General features: G+C 41.9%; 1 protein-coding gene across 4 annotated transcripts in view; it reads right to left on the bottom strand.

Annotated features, from left to right (window-relative positions):
• Positions 1-23,309, bottom strand: part of CYRIB (CYFIP related Rac1 interactor B) — a 154,681-nt gene that overhangs the window by 75,513 nt on the left and 55,859 nt on the right. For 2 of the 4 annotated variants that reach the window (XM_082600959.1, XM_082600962.1), the window contains exon 1: positions 13,142-13,328. The exons of the other annotated variants lie outside the window; for them this stretch is intronic. The gene's annotated coding sequence lies outside the window, so the exon portion shown is untranslated. Of the gene's footprint in view, positions 1-13,141; positions 13,329-23,309 lie in introns of those variants that run through there. 4 annotated transcript variants of the gene reach the window in all.

Here is a 23,309-nt window from a genome sequence, read left to right as displayed (position 1 = left end):
GTGCGAGCTTTCTCTAGTTGCAGCGAGCAGAGGCTACTCTTCGTTGCGGTGCTCGGGCTTCTCACTGTAGTGGCTTCTCTTGTTGCGGAGCATGGGCTCTAGGCACGCGGGCTTCAGTAGTTGTGGCACGCGGGCTCAGTAGTTGTGGCGCATGGGCTTAGTTGCTCCATGGCATGTGGGATCTTCCCGGACCAGGGTTCAAACCCGTGTCCCCTGCATTGGCAGGCGGGTTCTTAACCACTGCACCACCAGGGAAGTCCCAAAACTTTAAATGTTTAAAACTGGATTTGGGGATTAATTTTGTTAAAGTTTCACACATAATTTGCCATCCATTCACAGAGCACACATTTAAAATTTTGTTTTAAAGCCATCTTTCAGCAGATCAAGTGAGAAGTAAATTCCACTTAACATGCTACCAAGAAAACAGCACTCATAGTTCTCAGTCCAAAGAATCTTCGCTCTTCTCACAAATCTGTGTCAGTAAAAACTCACAGAATTACAAAAGCACCCGAAGAGAGAAAAACAATCAGTTCTCTCTTATAGCTGACAACAGATGCATTCACTCAAAAAGTACACAAGAACAAGGAGTGTGGGCAAATACTGACGTGTCTTTATGTATAAATGTGGAGGGTGTGTGTGCACTCATACAACATGCATATATGGGCAGAGACGTCTAGAAACATGTTCACCAAAACAGTGACTACTTAGATGGTGATTTTTGCTTCTTTTACTTTTCTATATTGTTTCAATTTTTATGAATATGAGTACATATTTTTACAGGAAAAGAAGAATGCTATTTGCATTATTACAATATGGTATGAAAAGCAACAGTAATCAAAGTACATGGTACTGGCAGAACGACAGACATGTAGACAATGAAACAGAAGTGAGAGTCCAGAAATAAACCCACGTATCTATGGTCAACTGATTATCAACAATCAATATCAATCAAAAATACCAAGGCAATTCAGTAGAGGAAAGGACAGTCCCTTTCAACAAATGGTGCTGAGACACCTGGATATTGATATACAAAAAGATGAACTTAGATTTTACCTCACACTATATACAAAAGTTAATTTAAAATGGATCAAAGACCTAAATGGAAGAGCTAAAACTATAAAACTTTTAGAAGGAAACATAGGAGTAACTCTCAGGACCCTGAGTTGGGCAAAGATTTCTTGGACACAGCACCAAAAACACAATCCTAAACACAAAAAAAAAAAAGATAAACTGGACTCCATCAGAATTCAAAAACCTTGCAACTCAAAAGAGACCATTAAGAAAATAAAAAGACAAGCCATTGACTGGGAGAAAATATTTGCAAATCATGTATCTAATAAGGAACTTGGATCCAGACTATATAAAAGAACTCTTACGACTCAGAAATAGACAACCCAATAAAAAACGGGCAAAAGATTTGAAAAACATCTCACCAAAAAAGATATAAAAATGGCTTTAAAAGATATTCAGCATTATTAGTCATTAGCCATTAAGGAAATGTAAATTCAAACCACAGTAATATATCACTTCACACCAACTAAAATTGTTATAATCCAGGGACTTCCCTGGTGGCGCGGTGGTTAAAAATCCGCCTGCCAATGCAGGGGACACGGGTTCAATCCCTGGTCCGGGAAGATCCCACATGCTGTGGAGCAACTAAGCCCATTCGCCACAACTACTGAGCCTGTGCTCTAGAGCCCGTGAGCCACAACTACTGAGCCTATGTGCCACAACTACTGAAGACTACGCGCCTAGAGCCCGTACTCCACAACAAGAGAAGCCACCGCAATGAGAAGCCCGTGCACCGCAACGAAGAGTAGCCCCCGCTCTCCGCAACTAGAGAAAGGCCAGGCGCAGCAATGAAGACCCAACGCAGCCAAAAATAAAATAAATAAATAAATTTATAAAAATAACTAACTAACTAAATAAAATAAAATTGTTATAATCCAAAAAGACAATGACAAGCGGTGGGAGGATCTGGAGAAACTGAAATCCTCATATGATAATCTGGACAGCAGCAGGTTTTTAAAAAATTAAACATAAATTTACCATGACCCAGCAATTCCATTCCTAGGCATCTACCCAAAAGACATGAAAACATATGGTTGCACAAATGTTCAAAGCAGCATAATTCTCAATAGCCAAAAAGTAGAAACAGGGACTTTCCTGGTGGTTCAGTGGTTAAGAATCCACCTTCCAATTCAGGGGACACGGGTTTGATCCCTGGTCAGGGAACTAAGATCCCACATGAAATGCGGCAACTAAGCCTGCACGCTGCAACTACTGAGCCCGGGTGCCACAACTAGAGAGCCCGAGTGCTGCTACTAAGCCTGAGTGCCACAACTAGGAAGAAAGTCCGCGCGGCACAACTAAGACCGCAACTAAGACCCGACACAGCCAAATAAATAAATAAATATTTTAAAAAAGAGACAATCCAAATGTCCATCAACTGGTAAATGGATAAACAAAATGTAGTATATCCATATAATGGAATACTACTCAGCAATAAAAAGGAACAAATTATTGGTATACACTTGACCCTTGAATAACATGGGTTTGAACTGCACAGGTCCACTTACACGTGGACTTTTTTTCAATAAATATGCAATAGAGTAAGTACTACATGATGAGGTTGGCTGAACCTGAGAATGCAGAACTGCAGATACAGAGGGAAGACTGTAAAGTTATACACAGATTTTCAATTGTCTATATATAATATGTTTTCCCTATACATACCTACTTATGATAAAGTTTAATTTATAAGTTAGGCACAGTAAGAGATTAACAACAATTAATAATAAAATAAAACAATTATAACAACATGCTTTAATAAAAGTTACGTGAACGTGGTCTCACAATATCTTACTGTACAAATTTAACACTTTTTCCATCTTAACTAAGCACTTATACACTGTGGCCATAACTTCTGCAGTTTGAGGTGTGACAGCAAAACAAGCACAAGTTTATTCTTCCTTCTTCACAATTTCACAAACAGATTTGCTCCTACCTTAGGTCTTAGCAACCTCAGAATATGACTTCTTTTCTTTCCTTATTAAGTCAAAAACTTTCACCTTTTCACTTAAAGGAAGCACTTAACAGCTTCCCTTTGGCATATCCAAATTGCTAGCATCACCACTCTTGCAGTTGGGGCCATTATTAAGTTAAAGAAGGGTTACTTGAACAGAAGCACTGCGAAACCATGACAGTCGATCTGATTACCCAGATGGCTACTCAGTGACTAAGGAGCAGGATATATTGGACAAAGGGATGACTGACATCCTAGGCAGGATGGAATGGAACGGGCACAAGATTTGATCATGCTACTCAGAACAGCACACAATTTAAAACTTATGAATTGTTTATTTCTGGAATTTTTCAGAGACTATTTTCAGACCCAGGTTGACCAGGCTGAAACCACAGATAAGGGGGAACTACTGTAAGCGGTTACCTGGGGCTGGGGGTAGGGATGAAAATGAAGTATAATAGGGAACAGGGAACTTATTGGGTTGATGGTAATGTTTCAAAACTGGATTATGATTCAGTAAATTCAGTAAATTTTCAAATTCAGTAAATTTGCTAAAAATCATAGAATTGTACAAAGTGGGTGAATTTTATGATAGGTATACTCAGTAAAATTGTTTTTAAAACAATAGCAGGAAAAAAAGTTAACACATGGTTATGTTTATTGACAGAATTATTGGTTTCTTCTAGATGCCAAAGTTAAACATCAGCGATACAACAAAACTGTGTTAAAAGAAATTATACATTAAAATAGCATATCATAATAGTACACGTAACACTTATCTCCATTATCAGGACTGTAGGTGATTTTAACTTTCTATTTGTTTGCACAGTACTTCAGAGTCATGGGAGTACATCTGTTTGACCAAATTAGCTAACAGCCCCGCATCTTTACTAAGATTAAAAAAAAAAAAAAGTCACCTGCTTCTTCCATATTAATTATATAATCTGGCTATACAGGATCATAATAGGAATAAAGCTATATAAAGACAAACACACACATATGGATATTACATATTTGTATATTCCTATACCAGAGACTAAAAAAGAAAGCAGAATTATCCAGAGTCTGCTCCAGAACTCTCTGGATAGGAATCCAGCAAGGTTATACCTAAAGAAGGGGACTGAAGGTAAATTCAACGTATGCTTTAAGCAAATGAATGTAATGAATGAAGCTGACTTCTCGGTACTTTTCAAAATAACTTGGTAAGTATATTTATGAAATACCAGAACATATTAAATATTTAAATCTATTCACTACTATTCAAGTAATGAATAGTTCCTAGCAGTCTTTTCCAGAATCCTCAACTAACTCATGAACAGGTAACTTACAGTTCCCATTTTACAGAAGACGATGAAAAAGAGTGTACATAAAGATTTTTAGGCACAATGAATTAGTTAAGAAGCCCTGATGTGCAATGTGACCTTGCTACAAGGGGAAAAAAGTGCCTGGGATAAACTGTCTTAGAGCACCTGTTTAACCCTACTTTATGACTTGAGGGTAGTTTCCTGTAACACCATAAACTAGTTATACTTCTTTAAAAAACTGTTCTTTCATCTTTCACTTGTGAGGCCCAAATAAAATCCTAGAAGGGGTCTGAGAGACCAGAGGCAGTAAAAGGACTTCACAAAAATTTCTGCTTGTATACCTCAACTAGGAAGAATTTCAAAGTCCTTAATCATTTTTAAAAATTATTTAAATGCATAAGCTATCTACTTATCCAAACTAGACAAACTGAGAATGGTTTAAAAAGTTAAATTTGATTTTAATAAAACCAGATAACACTATTTTTAAGTTGCTTATAAAGAAAACACTGAAAATCAACTAAAATGAAGTTCTTAAAAGGCACACATTAAATATGCTAATAGCTACTAAAAAGGGGTCAGTGACACATACCAAAGACAGAACACTGGCCAGTTGTCACCATGACACATACTATAATGGAACTTAGGCACACCCGTTTCAGAGGGTTGCCAACCCCAGGCTACATATTTTGACTATTGCTTCAACATACTGTTCTATAAATAAAGAGAAAAGCTTTAGTTTAATTATATTCACGTTTTAATATAGGAAGTCCCACTTATCAAAGACTATTTCCAAATGCTTCAGCCTTTCATTTTTAGGCATCAACCTACTTTTGCCCACTAGCAACTTAGCACTCTAGTGCCACCGTCACCAGAAGGTTATTTACATTTTCCAAGTCTAGATTCCTGTACACTGTAAGCCAGATGAATGGAATAAATGAAGCTGACTTCTCTGTACCTTTAAAAACAACTTGGATAAATATATTTACTTAATACCACAACACATGAAATGTTTAAGTCAAAAGAAGTTCAAACATAATCTTCAGCAAGTAAAGTCAGCTTTCAAAATAATACTTCTATGATGTTTGTTTACAGAAAATAACTGGGAGGAAGGATTTAGAAAATGCAAGTTGATAAAATGGAGCCCTACCCCCGAAAAACAAAAACAAACATGAAAAACTGCACGCTTAAACCTCCCTCCAACTAACTATGCTAGCCTCTCCCCTAAATCTATACTGTCTCAAGATCTAGAGAAAAAGAAGCCTCACTTAAAAAAACACTGTACTTGATTACCATTGTTGTGTTTCTTAAAATTTGCCAGAATTTTAAGTAGAGCAATGTAGTTTCATATAAAGAAAAGCAAAGTAGTCCCATTCCTTGCAACCCAAGGTGGTTTTCTCATATTTCACTTTTAATGTTCCTGAAATTCCATATATGATTTTTTTTTTCAAATCAAAAGGCAGCTGAACATGTTAGACATTACTTTTTGAGTAAATGTTATTAGTTAGCAACTTACCTTGGAGAAAATTAATCCCAAAATTCCACGAAAGTCATTGCATAGAGGTTTGCCCTCAAAAACAAATCAAGGACATGAACACCAATAATAATACGTACTGGGTTCTTAGTACATGCCAGCTTCTTTTTAAAGTCAGATTTATTGAAGTATAATTTACGTATGTTGGGAAACAGTTCTCTATAGGTCTGTCTTTTTAATATGTTGCAAGCAGAGGTACCAACTGCCTTTTGCTTCGAACTATATTTTCAAGGACATCCGTGCAGCAAACAGCCTCGAAAGATAAAGACAGTGGCTCCCTCTAGAGCAAAGGATGGGCATGCTTACTGTCCAGTATAATGTATCCCGCTAGAGCAAAGGACAGACTTGCTTACTGCTCATTACAAAAGATTTGGGTTCCCTAAACGTAGGGCTTCTCTCCAATAATATGGACCACTATGGGTGCCTGAGGATCAGGAAACCATTACAAATGCTGATACTCTGGCTACTGCTATTACTGAGAGGAATAAACTGTCCTTCATCTCTTACACAGGAGTCTCATGTCTTCTACCAGCATCCATGAAAACGCGGCAGGGAAACTTATTCGCTTCAAAGTAGGATAAGATCTCAGATCGTCATGATTTTGGACAGTTTGGGCAACAAGAATGGGATACTGACATAGCCATGACTTCCTAGGAGAGAGAGAATAAAGGCCCCCTGAGGTCAGAGTTCCGGGAAATGAGAAGACACACTGGAATCAGAGAGCGATCCTGGTGGTGGGTGGACAGAAGGTGGGAATAAGGATCCCCACTGTCCGGTTAGTGAAAGGAGTTGAATTCATGTTTGGAAACTGAGCAGTGAGAAGTGGGATGAAAATCAGGCACTGAGATGGTGACTTGGCTGTTACTCATTCTCCCCTGGGCTGGCAGAGGAAAGGATGTGTCATGATGATGGGCAACAAGCGTTGTGTCTCCAGGCGAAAGGCTGTGACTGCTGAGCCAAAGAGTCCCCAAAGCTAAAATAGACTGTGTAAGTAATGATGACCTTGCTGATAATACAGAGCTTTTGATGGACCAAAAGTATTAGAAGTTCTTTTGGCTGAATTACAAGGGAATGACCAAAAGTGAATACAAAGCCTTGATTCCTGGTACACAGTTGCTCTCTCCCTTGTGCCCCCTTCTCTATCCCTCTCTACTACTATCCCAAACTCTTCTGCTTTACAGAGAAAAATAATAAGGGATAGGGCTGAGGTCTCCCTGACCCCCAAGAAGGACTGAAGGCCATACATACCCCTGAGAAGCTGTCCAGAACACTTTAGAGAGGGACTCAAAGTTTTATGGCTCTCTTGGATACAGACACCCTCCTATCTGGTCCCACAGAGGAAGGGACATCAGATTCAGCTAATAGGGTTTGGGCAGGATTTACAGTAGGGAAGGGAAATGAAGTGACTTATTGCTGGGGCTCTTTGGGCCAATTCAATGTCCTCTTGTTGTTGCTTCTACATCCATCCTCACGTATAGTAGGAACTTACGTGGTATACGGTTGTACTTCCCCTTCCTGCATGTCCCAGAGGGGATTCTCCCGATCAGGAAGGGCTGCATGCAGAAAAGCGCTAGTATGCTCGTACCTTTGGGGCTCCACAACCCTCATAACCATTTTTAATCACAAGTCTCTGTGACTCATGATTTTACTGATTGGAGCCTCTGACAAAGGTGCCACCTGTAGGTGCCCCTGGGGTTTGGACTCTTTTGCCTCCCTGACACAGCTATCAGGCACGTTCCTTTTGTTAAGCAGCTATTAGCTTGCTACTGGGCTCTCATGGAAACTGAATGCCTAACTCATGGAGGCCTCATAAGTTCCAGTCTGATATTCCTACTTCAGGGTGGATCAACTCATACTCAATGACTAACAATATGCAGAGTCAACTGAAAATGCATATTTGCAAACAGAGCCGGACTGCCTCAGTCCCACATCTCAACTTTATATGAAAAAGTGGTAGTGAGCCCTCTGGGGAAAATTCATCCTCTACTCTACCACTGGACACAAAGTTATGGGTTCAGTGGAGCCCACATCCAGTAAATCGTCACATCTTGTAGACTTAACATCATCCCTCCATTGTCAACAGGAGTACTGATCACTATCAGTTCTTTCCTGGACTTTAGCAACAGCCTTTTAACTTGCTCGCCTGTATTCAATCTTAGTTTACCTTCAATCCATTCTCTAACAGCTGTCAGAACCATCTTCTGAAAAGACGAATGAGTATTTCACTCTCATCCCTTTTAAAGTCCTATGATGTTTTCCCCCGGCCTTCAGTCCAAACTGACTTGAACGTGTTAACATGACGCAGACAGCCAGTCTTACAGCTTACTTACTGTCTACCTCTTTCCCACACCTCCTTTATAACCTGTATTACTGCCATACAGAACCAATAACCGTATCGAAGACGTACAGGACTTCTCTTATCTCCAGGCTCTGGCCTCTCCCTCTTCCAATGCGCATGCATTCTCCCTTCTGCCCAACTGACTAATGGTCCACTCTTCAGATCTTAATTTAGATGTCATTACAACATGGGCATTTATCCTGACTCATAAAATAAGATACCTGCGAAATTCATACTGTCTCTTTTTCTCTATCTTTTCTTCTGCTGTAAAAAAGGGACCACTAACATTTTATTCACTGTTATATAACCCTGCTTATGTGCTCAATAATTATTTGGGTAATTAATGGCAATCATATACCAGGTATTGTGCCAGGTGTCAAAGAAAACAAAGGATCAAAACCAAAAAAGAATTTTAATGATCATTCGACTTAGAAATGCATCACATCCTTCCCTATTATGCTGCATTGAAATTAATACAAAAATTTCACAAGAGTGTTATGAAGCACGTAGCAGAGATAGTATTATTCCTATCTTATAGATTTGACAATACTATCAGACAAGAGCAAATCAGGGCTTAAATGCAATGTTTTTGTCCATACATACTAAAATTTTACAAGTAGAATCTATCAATAAGACAAGTTGAGAATTCCCTGGTGGTCCAGTGGTTAGGACTCCGCACTTTCACTGCCAAGGGCCCAGATTCGATCCTGGGTTGGCAACTCAGATCCCACAAGCAATGCGGCACAGCCAAAAACAAAAACAAAAAAAAAGAGCACAAGTCAACAAACTACAAAAGTCCACTTCAAGAACTAGTCAATCTTCATTTTCATTTAAATTAGTGCCTTCAATTCTCCACTACCCTCACTTAGAACAGAGAAATGGCATAAATAGTTCCCCAAATAATAATATCTGAGAATATGTCAGAATTATTTTTCACAGCGTTTTCTCAAATTGTTTGACCATAGTAGTCAGTGTAATTTGGATTATCTGAGAACATGCCAATTTATGACTGGGAGGAGGATTTTAGGCACATTATATACAGACACAGTGAAAAGTGTATCAGTTTAAATTTAATACAGATCAGACATAATGCACCAACTAGAATACATCAAGCAGAGATTACTTGCATGGCAGAAAATAACTGTACAGGATTGAAAGCTTCACAATGCTGCACAGAATAGTACCACAGAACATCATCTTTTCAAATTAAATAGCTACAAAAATACACCTTTGCATTAGGTCTTCTTTTTAAACAAAATCACCCAATGTCTTTGTAAACAGCCATTTTCACCCATGGTACCACAATCAGGAAGTGGCACATGTCACAAGAAATGCGTATAGTTAAAGAATCAAAATTCTTAGAATGATTTCCTTGTTTAAATAGTTTTACAAATGTCACTCATTTGCATTCCAATATACTTGCATGAGTGTGAAAGGGGCGAAGCTACAGCCAGTGAGCAGGAAATCATAATCCTGTATATGCTCAGAGAGTAAAGAACAGTGAACACTATCCATCCGGTGTGGCAGGTGAAAAAGTCTGGAAATTTGCTGTTTTTAAGTATGCCTTCTAAATATATAACATAAAATACAGGACCTCAAATTAGTACTTTGAAACAGAATTTTAGGGAAGACTACAAGTCACAGAGGCCTGGGTTTAAATGCCAGCCTTCCTCATCCTACTTGGGTATGTGCTTGGACAAGTTACCTAAGCAGTTTGAGCCTTACTTTCCTAATGTTAATTAACAATTAACTAGGATTAACAATTAACCTACACCTTGCACAGCTGTCATAAAACCAACTTAATGGGTACAGAGAACTTGGCACAGAGGTGTTCACTATTACAGCGTAACAATTAAGAGCCAAGATCCAGATCTACCACTTAGTAGTTGTGTCACTTCTGTTACTGAACCTTAGTTTCCTAGTCTTTAAAATGGAAATACTAACACCTATTAGCGTTAGGGTGTTGTAAAGATTAAACATCTTACAACACTGCCTGGCAAGCAGCACACACGAGGTAAGTGTCAGTTACTAACAATGTCATTACCAGCACCACCACAGAAATGTTAAGTAACCACTGCCACATTATTGGATTATTCCTTACATTTCTACTATATGAAAAAATGCTCCTTGAAAAATTAACCTAATTTAGTGAACTGATCAAAATATAATATGAGCCCACACATTCAAGAATTTTTATGCTGACTTTTAGAAACTTTAAATGCACAGAAATTATCTGAATTGACCACTGCTCATTAATGCTGACAAGATACACATGTCAAATACCCACTCTAAGTGAACAAATCCATTCAGTGAACTAAAGTATAACACAAACCAATGTCTATTGTACTTTCTCCCCAAAGATTTCAAAGCAGTTTAAAATACTCAAATATAACAATCCTCAAAATGTACAAGTTACTTGAGAAAACTGCAGCTGAGAGGAATCAACATCTTTCTCCAAAACTTTTGCCACATAATTACACAACAATGTTAGAGTCAAACTCTTTGCAGCCCTGCCATTCATTCAATTAGTCAAAACATTTACTGCATATCTACTGTGCACTAGGCAGGCATTGTGCTAAACTCTGGTGTAGTAACAGAAAAAGAGAGACCAAAAACCACTAACAATATTATTAAATATTTTGAAATTTTATAATTTTGTTTTCCTTGAACAGTGAAAGAGCAAATTATAGGCTCTAACGGTTGAGTGCATCAATACTTAATGAGTTAAGTAACCTCATATAAGTGACAGTACAATATTTTCCCCATGGAGACTAGGATTAAATGAAATAAGCATCCCTCTCTACTGCTCAATCAATTACTTACTAAGTAAAGGTAAATGGCCACTTCAAATGAGTCAAGTAATCTCAAGAGTGACTCTAACTAACATAATTTTTTACCCATTTTGGGGGGAAAGTTCAGAGAAATAAATCTTAAATTTGATGTTAAATGTCACCTGTAGCCTATCAGAAATAAGCTACATTCACTTAGTTTTACTCAGCATCTGAAACTGCATTTTTGCTGAGGCGACTAGGACCGATTTATTAATCATGCCTCCCTCTGATGAACCATTTTCTTAGGAGAGAAAAATCTAGCCTCGATGCAATTATCAAATAATCTAGAGTTCATACTATATATCCTACATTTTTACAAGAGTTTCCTCTCAAGAAGCTACATAACTGTTAAAGTTTTAAGGAATTTAAAAAATGTATTATCTAGCAATATTGCTCTGCCAAAAAAATGCAATCTTGACTCTGAATTAAGTAATCTTAGTGCTTAAAGTGGTCATCCAAAACCTAAAAGGGGACAACCAACCAACCACCTTTTTAGTACCTAGCTCCCCAGAAGAAAGGGCTGTTAGGAAAATGCTATTAATATTGATAGCAATTGTATCACACTGATACGCAGGTAAGTGTACTTCAGGACTAAGTACCTTCCTTGGAGTTCATTATTATGGACTATGAATGTCACATGAAAAAAAAAAAGTGCTGTCATTTCATTTTGTGAATGCTGAATCAGGCAGTTTTAGTTAACTGCAACACTTTACAAGCAGGCTATCAAGTAAGCCCCAATTATCAAGTTGTTTCAGACACAAAGCTTCTGTTTCTATTAAGTATAATTAAAGAATTAAAAGGATCAGTGTATTTTTCTTGAGATATATTAGTCTAGAATGATTTGCAATAAGTCCCTGAACACCCAAGTGACTGAAATTCCTTCAGCTATACAAAACACTCCTCTGGAATGCCAGTCTTCCAAATGGCAAGACTGTAAGAACACACAATTGATAAATTGATATTCATTCTCTACATTAAACATTAAGGAGTAAAAAAATGGCAAGCTCAATAAATTCACAGGAGGGGGGAAAAAGTGTAAACAAATGCCCCAAATCTGTCTTATACAGAATGGCGTTTTGTGGTACTGCACGAATTCAAGCATTTCATCAGCATTCGGCACAGCGGGGGCCACTCAGTAACTAATATTGACAGATGAGCCGAGAAAAAGTCTCACCAAAAAACAGTATTAACAGGTAATGTTGCTAATCAGTCACGGGACCGCGCGGGAAGGAACGTGGAGGAATCAAAAAAGTAACAATCTTCTGCCAAATTTTACATTCAGAGCAAATTAATCCATCATAGATACATACTCCTCCGGGGGTGGGGGGGGAGAGCGAAAGGAGATATTTGGTACGACCCAGAATAGCCATGCGGAACACACACACACACACACACACACACAACTGCCACTTCCACTACAGTTTGACAGTCATGGATTTGGGTAATTAGAGTAGAAATGTGTGTTCTGGAAACACACTAAGACCACACCCTAGGACTGAGAATTTGGACTTTAAATGCTGCGAAGTGAGAGGTCAACGCAGTACCTAAGGTGGACGGTCTGGCCGCACAGGTGGAAGGGATGGGGGCACCAACTTCCACGCGGGTGACCGGGAGGGCCGGGTGTCCGGGCGAGGCATGGCGGAGTCCGAGGGACAAGGGGGTGTGGACTAGGGACCAGCACCAGGAGAGAGGGAAGGAGAGAAGGCGGCCGCTAGGAGTAAAGGGCGGTGGGAGCTGCGGGTAGGGGGCGAACGTCGACGCGGTGGGGGAAGAACCCGGGGAGCCAAAGGTCACGGGCGGCGGCAGGGTTCGGGGGCGGGAGGGGGCGGCGAGCACGCGCGCGGAGGTGCGAGTGGAAGGAAGCGGCGGAAGAAAGGAAGATCCGAATGAATGAGTGCCGCGGAGGCCCGGGTCGCGGAGGAAGGGGCCGGGGGCGCCCGCGGAGATGGCAGCCGCAGCGCCGGGGCGGGCCCCCGCGCCAGGGGATGAGGAAGCCCCTCACCGGCGCCGGTCCCACCGCACCCGCCTCTCCGCCAAAATGGGGTCGCGCGCGGAGCAGGAAAGAGAGGTCTGTGAGGGAAGAGGGGGAAATGGTAAAAATAAATCACTCACCCTTCGCGCGAACCTCCAGGCTCTCTCAGCCCCGCTCCTCCGCCCTCCTCGAGCCGCGACGGCGGCTCCTCAGCGGCGCTAGGGGGAGCCCCGGGCCCGGAGCGGGGCAGCGGCGGCGGCCGGACCGGGAGCCCCTCCGCACCTGCCCCTGTCGGGGAGCCGCGACGAGCCAGGCGGCAGCGGCAGCGGCAGCGGCAGCGGCAGCGGCAGCGGCAGCGGCGGTTCGGAGATGGGAGGGCAAGTGACCCGGATGTACAGGGTAACGGCGAGGAGGGGGAGGGGGGAATGCCAGGAAGTGAGCGCGCCGCGGACCTGTCCGGCCGTGCGCATGCGCCGCGCGCCCGCCCCGTAAGGTAAATCCTCAGCCTTCCTTCCCCTCCCCTCCTTCCCCGCCCCTCCCCAAGGGGGCGGGGCGAAGCCGAAGACAGGTGGTCTGGAGGGCTCAGCTAGGAGACGAAGGGGGCGCGGCCACCTTCTCCGCTCCCCCCGCCCTCCTTAAAGGGGCAGCACTTTCGCGCGGAGATGGCATCTGGGTGGGTCGGGGTCTTGCAGACGTCTCGTTTTACAGATGGAAAACTGAGGTTCAAAGGTGACGGTGACCTGCCTCAGGTCAGCGAACTCAGAAATGGCAGAAACTGGAACTCGAGACTCGCGGATCGGGGCTCTGTGCTGAACCCATCAAAGTCGTCACATACCATCACCCCCCACACTCATGGAATGGCTGGGCTGGTGGGCACGCCTTTCCCTCTCTGCCAGGTACTGAGCCTCACACTCCCAGACATGGCAGATGCGCTTGGCAGGCTCCCCAGAGCCGAGAGGTACTGGGGGTGCGATGGTATCGCCTGCGAAGGTATCCTGGAGACGCCCTTGGGAGGTGTTAAGTAATCATTCTGAGAACAGAAATCAGGCGCCACGTGAGACTTGTACGGTGCTACCCATAGCACTTTCAGACAAACGAGACTTTGTTCTGGGGTCTGCTCTGGGCAAAGATATCTGATGGACAGAGAAGTTGGATGTGACAGAGGACGCAGCTTCTTCATTTTTCCCTAATTCCCTTTTCACTCTGAGCATAAATGCTCCCTCTGTACCTACAAAACCAGAACATCCCATCTAGCTAGCTCATCCTAATCCTGTTATGAAACTCTCAGATTTTTTCATTAACACTAACGTGTAAACGATCACAACGTTACCCCTCCCAGGAATATTTTCAATGTGACTGCGGAGCAGATCGTTACTATGGAGGTAAATGGTTCTAAACATTTTAGGGTCAAGAGCCCTACTGAAAATCCCATAAAAGTATGCGCTTTTCTCTCCAGGAAAATGCATATATGCACATAAATTTGCACACAATTTCAGGAGATTTTTGGATCCATGAAGCCTATCTGTGAAACCCTGATTATGAACCCTTGTTCTAGTCAAATGGGTAAGATCCCAGTAACTATCTGGGCCTCAGCACATGTAGCCAAGAAATCACTCCTTGCCCCAAGTATAAAAGGGCAGCCCTTAACCTTATTTATAGCCTTCTGTCTTCCTCTTCCTCTTGAGTTACATGAGACCAAGTGATATTGGCCATATTACAAAGAAATGTGTTAAGAGAGTCATGGAGAGAGTAGGTGACTTTTTCAAGGCACATTCTAAGGGCAAGAGTCCAAGGCCTCATACTTTTACCCTAATTATCATACTTATGGATGATTTAGGGGTCCTACACTGTATCCATTATAATCTTCATAAATTTCAATTAAACACAGGAAGCTGATGTTTTGCAAACACTAATGCTGAGAGGACAGTCTTCACAATCTAAGAACTCTGGTCCATTTGTTTGACACACTGACACCCACTCTTAAATAACCCTGGTGCATATCGACCCACCATCCTCTATTTGAACTCTATCTAGTTCTTACACCTGCTCAGTCCCTTAGATATGAGCTCTGAGTAATCACACACCTGTAACCCAATCTCCCACTGAGAGCAGAAATCTCTTCTGTAATATCCTCAACACCTGAACATCCAGTTTAGCTCGAGTATCTCCATTTATGGGGAGCTCATTATCACAATAGTCAGCCTCCTCTAATTGTGAGGAGCCTCTTCTTTTACACTGATCAGAAATCTGATGCCCAACAACTGTCATCCATTGGTTCTAATTTTATTTCTGGAAAGCAACATAGACATGATGCTGGCCTGGGGGAGCTTACCGTCCAGCAAAGAAAACAGTCCATTTGATGAGTGTTAACCATAAAATAGAATGAGTCCCATGAGGAGGATGCAGTGCCCCTTTCAGAGGCACCTTTGTCCTTATCAGCCTTAGACCTGTTCCTGATCTGTGTACGAACTCACGAGGAAGTTCTACCACTACCCCATGGGGGATGTCCTGAAAGAAGGAACAGAAAACAGGACCCTAAGTGCTGAGTTTATTCTTCCACGATCCTCTCCTCATCATTCTGCATGAATGTAATCACATTTCAGCTGAGGTCAAAGTTTTAGGTTGAAAAAACAAGCGGAAGGATGCAAAAAACAAGATGTTTACATAAAAGCACTAAGCTCCAATGATAATTTAATCATGGTGGCTTGCAAGCATTTTTTTGAGCCCGTAGTATGTGTCAAGCACTGTACTATCAGCCCTTGACTCGCATTTCCTCTTTTACTTTACAAAATCAGTCACTGAGTCATTCAGTCAACACATGTTTTTGCCCCTCTACTATGTCCCAGGCACCATGCTGAGAGTTTAGAGTGGAGGACAGTAAGCCTTGTGGTCCCTGCCGTGGAGGGGCTCAAAATTTCCTAAAAGGAAGGGCTATAAGCTCACAATTACAACATGGCATGGCATGATTCTAATTTAGGAGGGTGGAGGAACTAACCCTCCCTGGAATGGCTGTGAAGGCTTCAGAGAAGATGAGCTTGGTCTTGAAGAGATGAGGCAAGGGCCACGAAGAAAAGGCACATGGGCACAGAGGCAGAGGAAAGGGAGTTCACACATGCTGGGGGGAAGACTGGGGTGGTAAGACTGTAAAGGACCTCCTCATATGCCAAGCTAAGGAGTATGAACTTACCTCCTGAAGGCAACCACTGGTAAATAGAAGCTTCTAAGCAAAGGAGAGACATAATCAGATGTGTTTTATATCAAGATCACTCTGACCACAGTGTCCAATATGGACTACAGTGGGAGAGAGAATGGAGACCAGCAGACCAGTGAAGCTGTTGTGAAGTGCAGGCGAGAGATAATAAGAGCCCGTTCTAGGAAACTAGCAATGGAGAGGAAGAATGGGCACCAGAATTAAGATATTTACTGATGTAGAATCTACAAGAGTTTGTGACTAGCTGAATCTAGGGGAAGAAAAAGCAGGAGCTGTGGAGCATGACCCTGAGGTTCCTAGCTTAGTAGACTAATCGAATGGTGACACCATCCAATCCCAAAACCTTTACACAGTTTTCATTCCTGTTCTCTTTCAACCTTTATCCCTGTAAACGCACATTGCTTCAGTTGGTATCTTCAGATGTCTGCAACTATTTCCCAATACTTTTTCCTATTTCTCCAGTCACATTTATCATTTTAATGGCTGCAGAATATTTCATCATGTTGAAATAGCTCTGTTTCCTTCAGTTGCTAAAGGTCCACACCCTGCACGCCTGGTTCACCCTAGACTCATTTGGCTCTGGGCATTTTGCAGAGGATGAGTTGAGCTTAGAAAGAGAGCCTTTAGGTGAAGGGTATTGGAAAAGCATAGCCTCAAGGGCCAGCAAAGCTGCAACTCTCGTGGGAGAGGCTGGGCAACTGTACTGCAAGCAGAAATTGCAAAGCTGTTGAAAAGAACCTATCAATCGTGGGAATCCTGACGTCTAATTCCCTATGGAAGCTGGTTCTCAAGTCCTAATCCATCTAATCCATTCATTCCTTCATTCATTTATTCCCTCTTGGAGCAATGCATTCTTGTGAAGCAGAGGGCAATAAAGCAGAGCTGAAAGCAGCTTTACTTAGCTGTGGATTTAGCCCCTCCAGGGTTTTGAAGTCTATTCAAAACCCTTCACAAGTGAACCGCTCAGAGCCTCAGTTTCCCCACAAGTTTGTTGTAAGGATTAGTTTAGGTAAAATTTGTACAGTATTTGGGACAGAACGAAGCGCACATTAAGTTCAATAATTATTTTCAGTCTTGGATCCTTCCCTGTGCCTCCTTGACTCCCAACATTTTCCTTAGTTTCTGAGCACACCCACCAGGCGACAGTGCACACGCTGGAGTTCAGAGCCTGAATCTGCCAGAGTGAAGCAGGGCACTCACTTCCTCTCTCTAACCTTCCATTTCCCATCTGTGAAATGGGAATAAAAACCCATCCACAGGAATGTTGTGATGCTCTCATAAATACTATATAGGAAAATATGTTCAAAACCCCAAGCACTATGTCATTATTGACTATGACTGCAATTACAGACCTCACTGTTTTCTTGGTTTTTCCCCATTTAAAAAATGATGACTTCAGCATAAGTTCCATGGACTGTAATCACTGCGTCAAAGGATCTGAACATTGGTACGGCCCAATAGCTCTTAGGTCTCTGTGAATAGCTGCTGCCATCGTGAACTCATATACACCATTCAGTATGTTTAAGCGCCCAGATTATAGCTTTTGCTGCCTCTGTGTCCAGTCTTAGTCTTCAATCTAACATTCAGGAACTTCTCTCAACTGCTTGTCTCCTCCTCTTCAAGGAATGAATGAATACTGAATCCCTGAACAAAGAGGCGCCTTCCCAAATCTTTCCAACACAGCCGAGGCTGAGGACTAAGACTCCAGGGTCCTACCTTACAGATGAGCGTCCACACAGTGGGTGCATTTAATGAATGCAGAAGAGGACGAGGAAGGAGGCCTGCGAGTCCCTGAGCAGCACTCGAAGCCCGTTCAGCATGAAGATGGCATCAGAGCTGCCCCTCGAAAAGAATCAAAGAACCAAAGAACAAAGCCAACAGCTCAAACACAACACATTCCTGCTATTTAGCAAAGCAGTCACCAGTCTCTCCGGGGCCATAACGTTGTCCACGTGACCGGACTCCCCCAGTTACAGGGCGTATCTGTGAGGCTCCTCACATTTCCAAGTGAAACACACTTCTCACAAGTGGGCAGCTCCAGTTCAAGTTTCACCAGCCCTCTGAGTGACCTGCAGGAAAGCAGCAGACTCCCACTGCCTTGCAGCTGCTGGTCCTTGCCTGCGTCTCCAGTATGCTTTCCAGCATCTTCACGTGGCTGTCTCTCAGCCTCCAGGTTCAAGGGTCGCTTCCTCAAAGTGGTCCCATCATCTTTCCTAAAGTCCACCATCCATCATCCATCATAAAGTCTTCCCTTCCATCATCCCCTCATACGTCACTGGCTTCTTTTTCCTTCATAGCACTTATCACAACCTGTAATTACTGTTTTTATTTTTGGGCTTAAAAAACATTTTAAGTAAGAAAAGACTCTCAACACAATGTCAGCTCAGTGAAGTCAGAGGCCAGGGCTACCTTGCCCACTCCTACACCTGTCACTGTGCCCACCCAGCTCCTAAGAGACCCTCAATAAATACATGGAATGATTTTTTGGGGGTAAAAAGAGAGGTTCCTGGCCCCCTCTACCTTTCTTTCACTCTGATTATATGAATAATACATGTTGATTGCAGAAAAAAATTGGAAAATACAGATGAGCAAAAGGAAGAAAATATAAACACCCATGATCCAACCTCCCATAGCATGTGGATACGCTTCCAAATGTTTTTTTCTGTGTCTATACCCGTATAAAGATAATGCATATATTTTTATTAAAATGGTTCATATTCTGAATTATCATCTGCTGTGTTCATCTCAAGATTTATCTTAGTCACCTTTCCTTAACAAAGGTACTTCAGCACCTTGTTGTTAAAGGCTCTATAATACGTACGTACTGGACCATGTAGCTACACCACAAAGTATTTAACAAGTCTCCTAGTGTTAAGCTAAAGGGGAGGTTTCTTCAATGTCAATAAAGGTAATGTGTTGTAATACAGCACTTCCTTCTTGACAAGCTTCCCATTTTTTCCCTCTGTGTTTGTATTGCTTTAGAGCTGTATTTCTACAGAACTGTACTCCCCGCCGCCCATTCACCACCTGGAGTTATTAGAGTCCCCGTCAACTAGAGAAGCAAAATTGTCTGCAGCCAGAAAAGCTGAAGTATGACAAAGCCAGGATGATGCCTAGGAGTTCAGTTCGGGAATCTGCTGCTGATACAGGCGACAGAAATAAAGAACGTGTCTTCTTGCCAAGACTTTAACGTAAAAAGAGGGAAAGAAAGACTTTCTGTACGTCTTCACTTCTCCTTCCCAAGCCCTGTTTAGAGGCCAAGTTTTTCCCAAGAGGGATGGGCTGGTCCACGGAGTTTACTGCTGTTGTAAGCAGTCCACAGGCCAAAGCCCACTGCCCCGTTTAAAGCAGAGGTGGCTGCAGAAAAGTCTAAGAGGGCACGCAAAGATGTGCTGCCCTTTTCCACAAACAGCTCTCTCAGCCCCTTGTGTGGTTCGGGAGCCACTTGGCATTTTCAGCTCTGACAGTCACACCCTCCACGAGAAAAGTCCTCCCTCTGCCCACCTGGCACAGCAGACCCCACTCCAGCAGGACCCGTCAGTGTGCCAGGGCACCCGCTGCCTGGACCACCTGCCCACCCCCACTGCAGGTGGGCCAACTTGTCAAGATGCACAGGCACAGGAGGGGGTCACTGAAGGTGGGGCTGAGATGATATAAAATCAGAGATGGTGCCGGAGGGAGGGAAGGGAGAGGAAGGGCTGGGTGGGCCATCCATTCCCGGGCCTCCACACCCTCTGACCCAGAAACCCAAATAGAGGTTAATCTGCTATTCCACCACCTTCTATGGCACCCCATCGGAGGCAGAGGGAAACTATCTGTAAAGAAACAGAATTCCTAATTGTGTCATCGGTCACTAATTTATTGATGCTGTTTAAAAAAGATTTTGTGAGACTTCCCTGGTGGTCCAGTGGGTAAGACTCTGCACTCCCAATGCAGGGGGCCCAGGTTCGATCCCTGGTCAGGAAACTAGATCCCGCATGCATGCCTCAACTAAGAGTCCGCATGACACACCTAAGACTCCGCATGCCGCAACTAAAAAAAAAAAAAAAAAAAAAGATCCTGCATGTTTCAACAAAGATCCTGCGTGCTGCAATTAAGACCAGGGTAGCCAAAATAAATAAATAAAAATAAATCTTTAAATAAATAAATAAATAAAAATAACAAAGATTTTGTCTGAACTTACAGTTACCAAAAGGGAAGGCGGGGGGTGGGGGGGTGGGGGGATAAATTAGGAGCTTGGGATTAACAGATAAATTCTACTATAGATAAAATGTATAAACAACAAGGACCTACTCACAGCACAGGGAAGTATATTCACTATCTTGTAATAACCTACAACGGAAAAGAATTTAAAAAACAATACACATATAACTGAATCACTGTGCTGTACACCTGAAACTAACACAACATTGTAAGTCAACTGTACTTCAATTTAAAAAAAAAAGATTTTGTATGTGTTTTCCAGAAATACCATGGTTAGAGAAAAGAGAAGGGAATTTGGTTTGAAATATAATGATGACAGAACGAACTATTACCTCCAACACCTCTGATCAATGGTTTCATTTCGGCTGGTTTTGAACAAAATGATTTCCACTCATTTTATAATTCAATCCTTATAATGACATCATGAGAAAGATTTTCTTGCTCCCAGTTTCCAGGTAACAAAGTTCAGGTAAGGTACAAAAAATTTTTAAGTATTTTGCTAGAGGTCACAAAGCTACTAAGAGATGGAGCCAGGATTAGACCCCAGGTCCTAGAGCTGTTTATATTAATGAGTCACTCAAACTTCCTTGCTTCCCACCCCTCCTTTCTTTCTACAAACATTAATTAAACCACTTAATGTCAAAGCTCCATCTAAAACACTAGACTAGTCATCTATAAAATAGGCACATGTGGAGCAAATAAGCCCGTGCGCCACAACTACTGAAGCCTGCGCGCCTAGAGCCCATGCTCCGCAACAAGAGAAGCCACCGCAATGAGAAGTCTGTGCACCGCAACGAAGAGTAGCCCCCGCTCGCCACAACTAGAGAAAGCCTGCACGCAGCAACAAAGACCCAATGCAGCCAATAAATAAATAAATAAATAAATAAATAAATAAATAAAATAAAATAAAATAAAATAAAATAGGCACAATAACCACCTAACTCACTGCTATTGTCAGGGTTAACTAAAATAATAGATGTAACATGAAATCGCTAATATTCAACCACTTTTTACTCTAAAAACAGCAATTACATACAGCTAAATCTAGTAGGTCCGTGGTCTTGGTAAACTGTTAAGTGTTTTAAAAAAATGTACAGTACAGACTATCTTGGGTTTTGAAATTTGCGGTTTTAGTATTCAGACTCGGAAGTCTGTATATCACAGTGGCTGAGAGCTCAGACCCTGGACTCAGAGTCTGAATCCCTTAATTCTCTCATCTGTAAAAAAAAAAAAAAATAGGAAAGTAGGGACTTCCCTGGTGGCACAGTGTTTAAGAACCCTCCTGCCAATGCAGGGGACATGGGTTCCATCCCTGGCCGGGGAAGATCCCACATGCCGCGGAGCAGCTAAGCCCGTGCGCCACAACTACTGAGCCTGCGCTCTAGAGCTCGCGAGCCACAACTACTGAGCCCACGTGCCACAACTACTGAAGCCCGCACGCCTAGAGCCCGTGCTCCTCAACAAGAGAAGCCACTGCAATGAGAAGCCCACGCACTGCAACGAAGAGTAGCCACAGCTTGCCACAACTAGAGAAAGCCTGCACGCAGCCACTAAGACCCAATGCAGCCAAAAATAAATAAATTAATTTTTTAAAATAGGAAAGTAATGGTATTCACTTTCAGAATTAAGTTATTTCATGTAAAGCACTTAGCGCACTGCCTGGCAAAGGTAAGTGCTCAATAAATAGTAGCCTCTTCTATTATTTGTTATTATTTTTATTACTAATTAACTTGCTACTTTCATTAAGGCAGTATTTGCATAAAGCTGCCCATATTAGCATTATGTATAATAAAAACCAGAAACAAATGAAATTTCCCACGATAGGGAAACAGCACAGTTGGGTTTGAAAGAACCGTCTTTAGAATTAATGAAAACCAATTTAATCAAAATTTAAAAGCTCCTGCTTTGCCACTTAGGGGCCATATAATTTTGAGCAAATCATTTCTTTTCTCTAGATCTGTTTCCTCACTTCGAAAATGAAGGGTCTGCTCTCAATGACTCATAAGCCCTCTCCAGATTTAAAGTTCATACTCCTAAGGTTCTAAATAAATTATAATCCATCAACATCAAGGATAATAAGCAACCCCTAGGTACACAGAAAGGTGATAGCAACATAAGAAAATATTTTATGAATTAATAATCCCAACCTTCTTTAACCCTGTTTTTTTTTTCTGTAACAGTGATTACCTCCTAACAGAATTTGTATTATGTTTATTGTGAATATGAAATAAGCGGAAGCACCAGGAGAACAGGGATGTAGGTCTGGTTGGTTCACCTATCTGTCTATCCCCAGCCACTAGAGTGATGCCTGGCACATAGTAGGAGCTCAATTAACATTTGTTGATTGAAAATTTGTGAATATTAAGTTAAAAGAGCAAAGTACAAAAGTATATACATAAAATAGAATGTCATTCATATAAAATATCTACCCTTATGGGGAAATGGCCAATGGGATCAGAGAAGTTAAAAGTCAATGACAACACAATGAGAGCAGGGATGAAAGAATTTTACTTTCCTTCAATGTTTTGAACAATTTTATTTGTTCATAAAGATAGCATTTGAACAGAGAAGTATGTAGAGAGGAGAAAAGTGGAAGAGAAATGGAAGTAGCCAAGGGAAATGGGAGTGGACCTGAAGGAGGGCACGAGGAGGGGCTGGAGGGGCCATAGGGGATAGAAGGCTCTTGGGGGTTAGTTACTCTGTGAATGGAAACAGAATCACAGGAGCAGAAGGAGAAGTAGGTAATTTGATGCAGAAAAGAAAAGCCAATTTATTTTGAACTTTTAATTACAAGCTAATATCTATTAAACTATTCCCAGGTTGATAGAAGTTCCCCATTAACTGCCTCAATCAACGGAAGCTTTGGTGAATTTGAGCACTAAGGGGCCCTTGGG

This window comes from Mesoplodon mirus, assembly GCF_964341445.2.
Source record: "Mesoplodon mirus genome assembly, chromosome: 16".
NCBI lineage: Eukaryota > Metazoa > Chordata > Mammalia > Artiodactyla > Ziphiidae > Mesoplodon > Mesoplodon mirus.
This window is presented reverse-complemented; position numbering and strand designations above follow the sequence as displayed.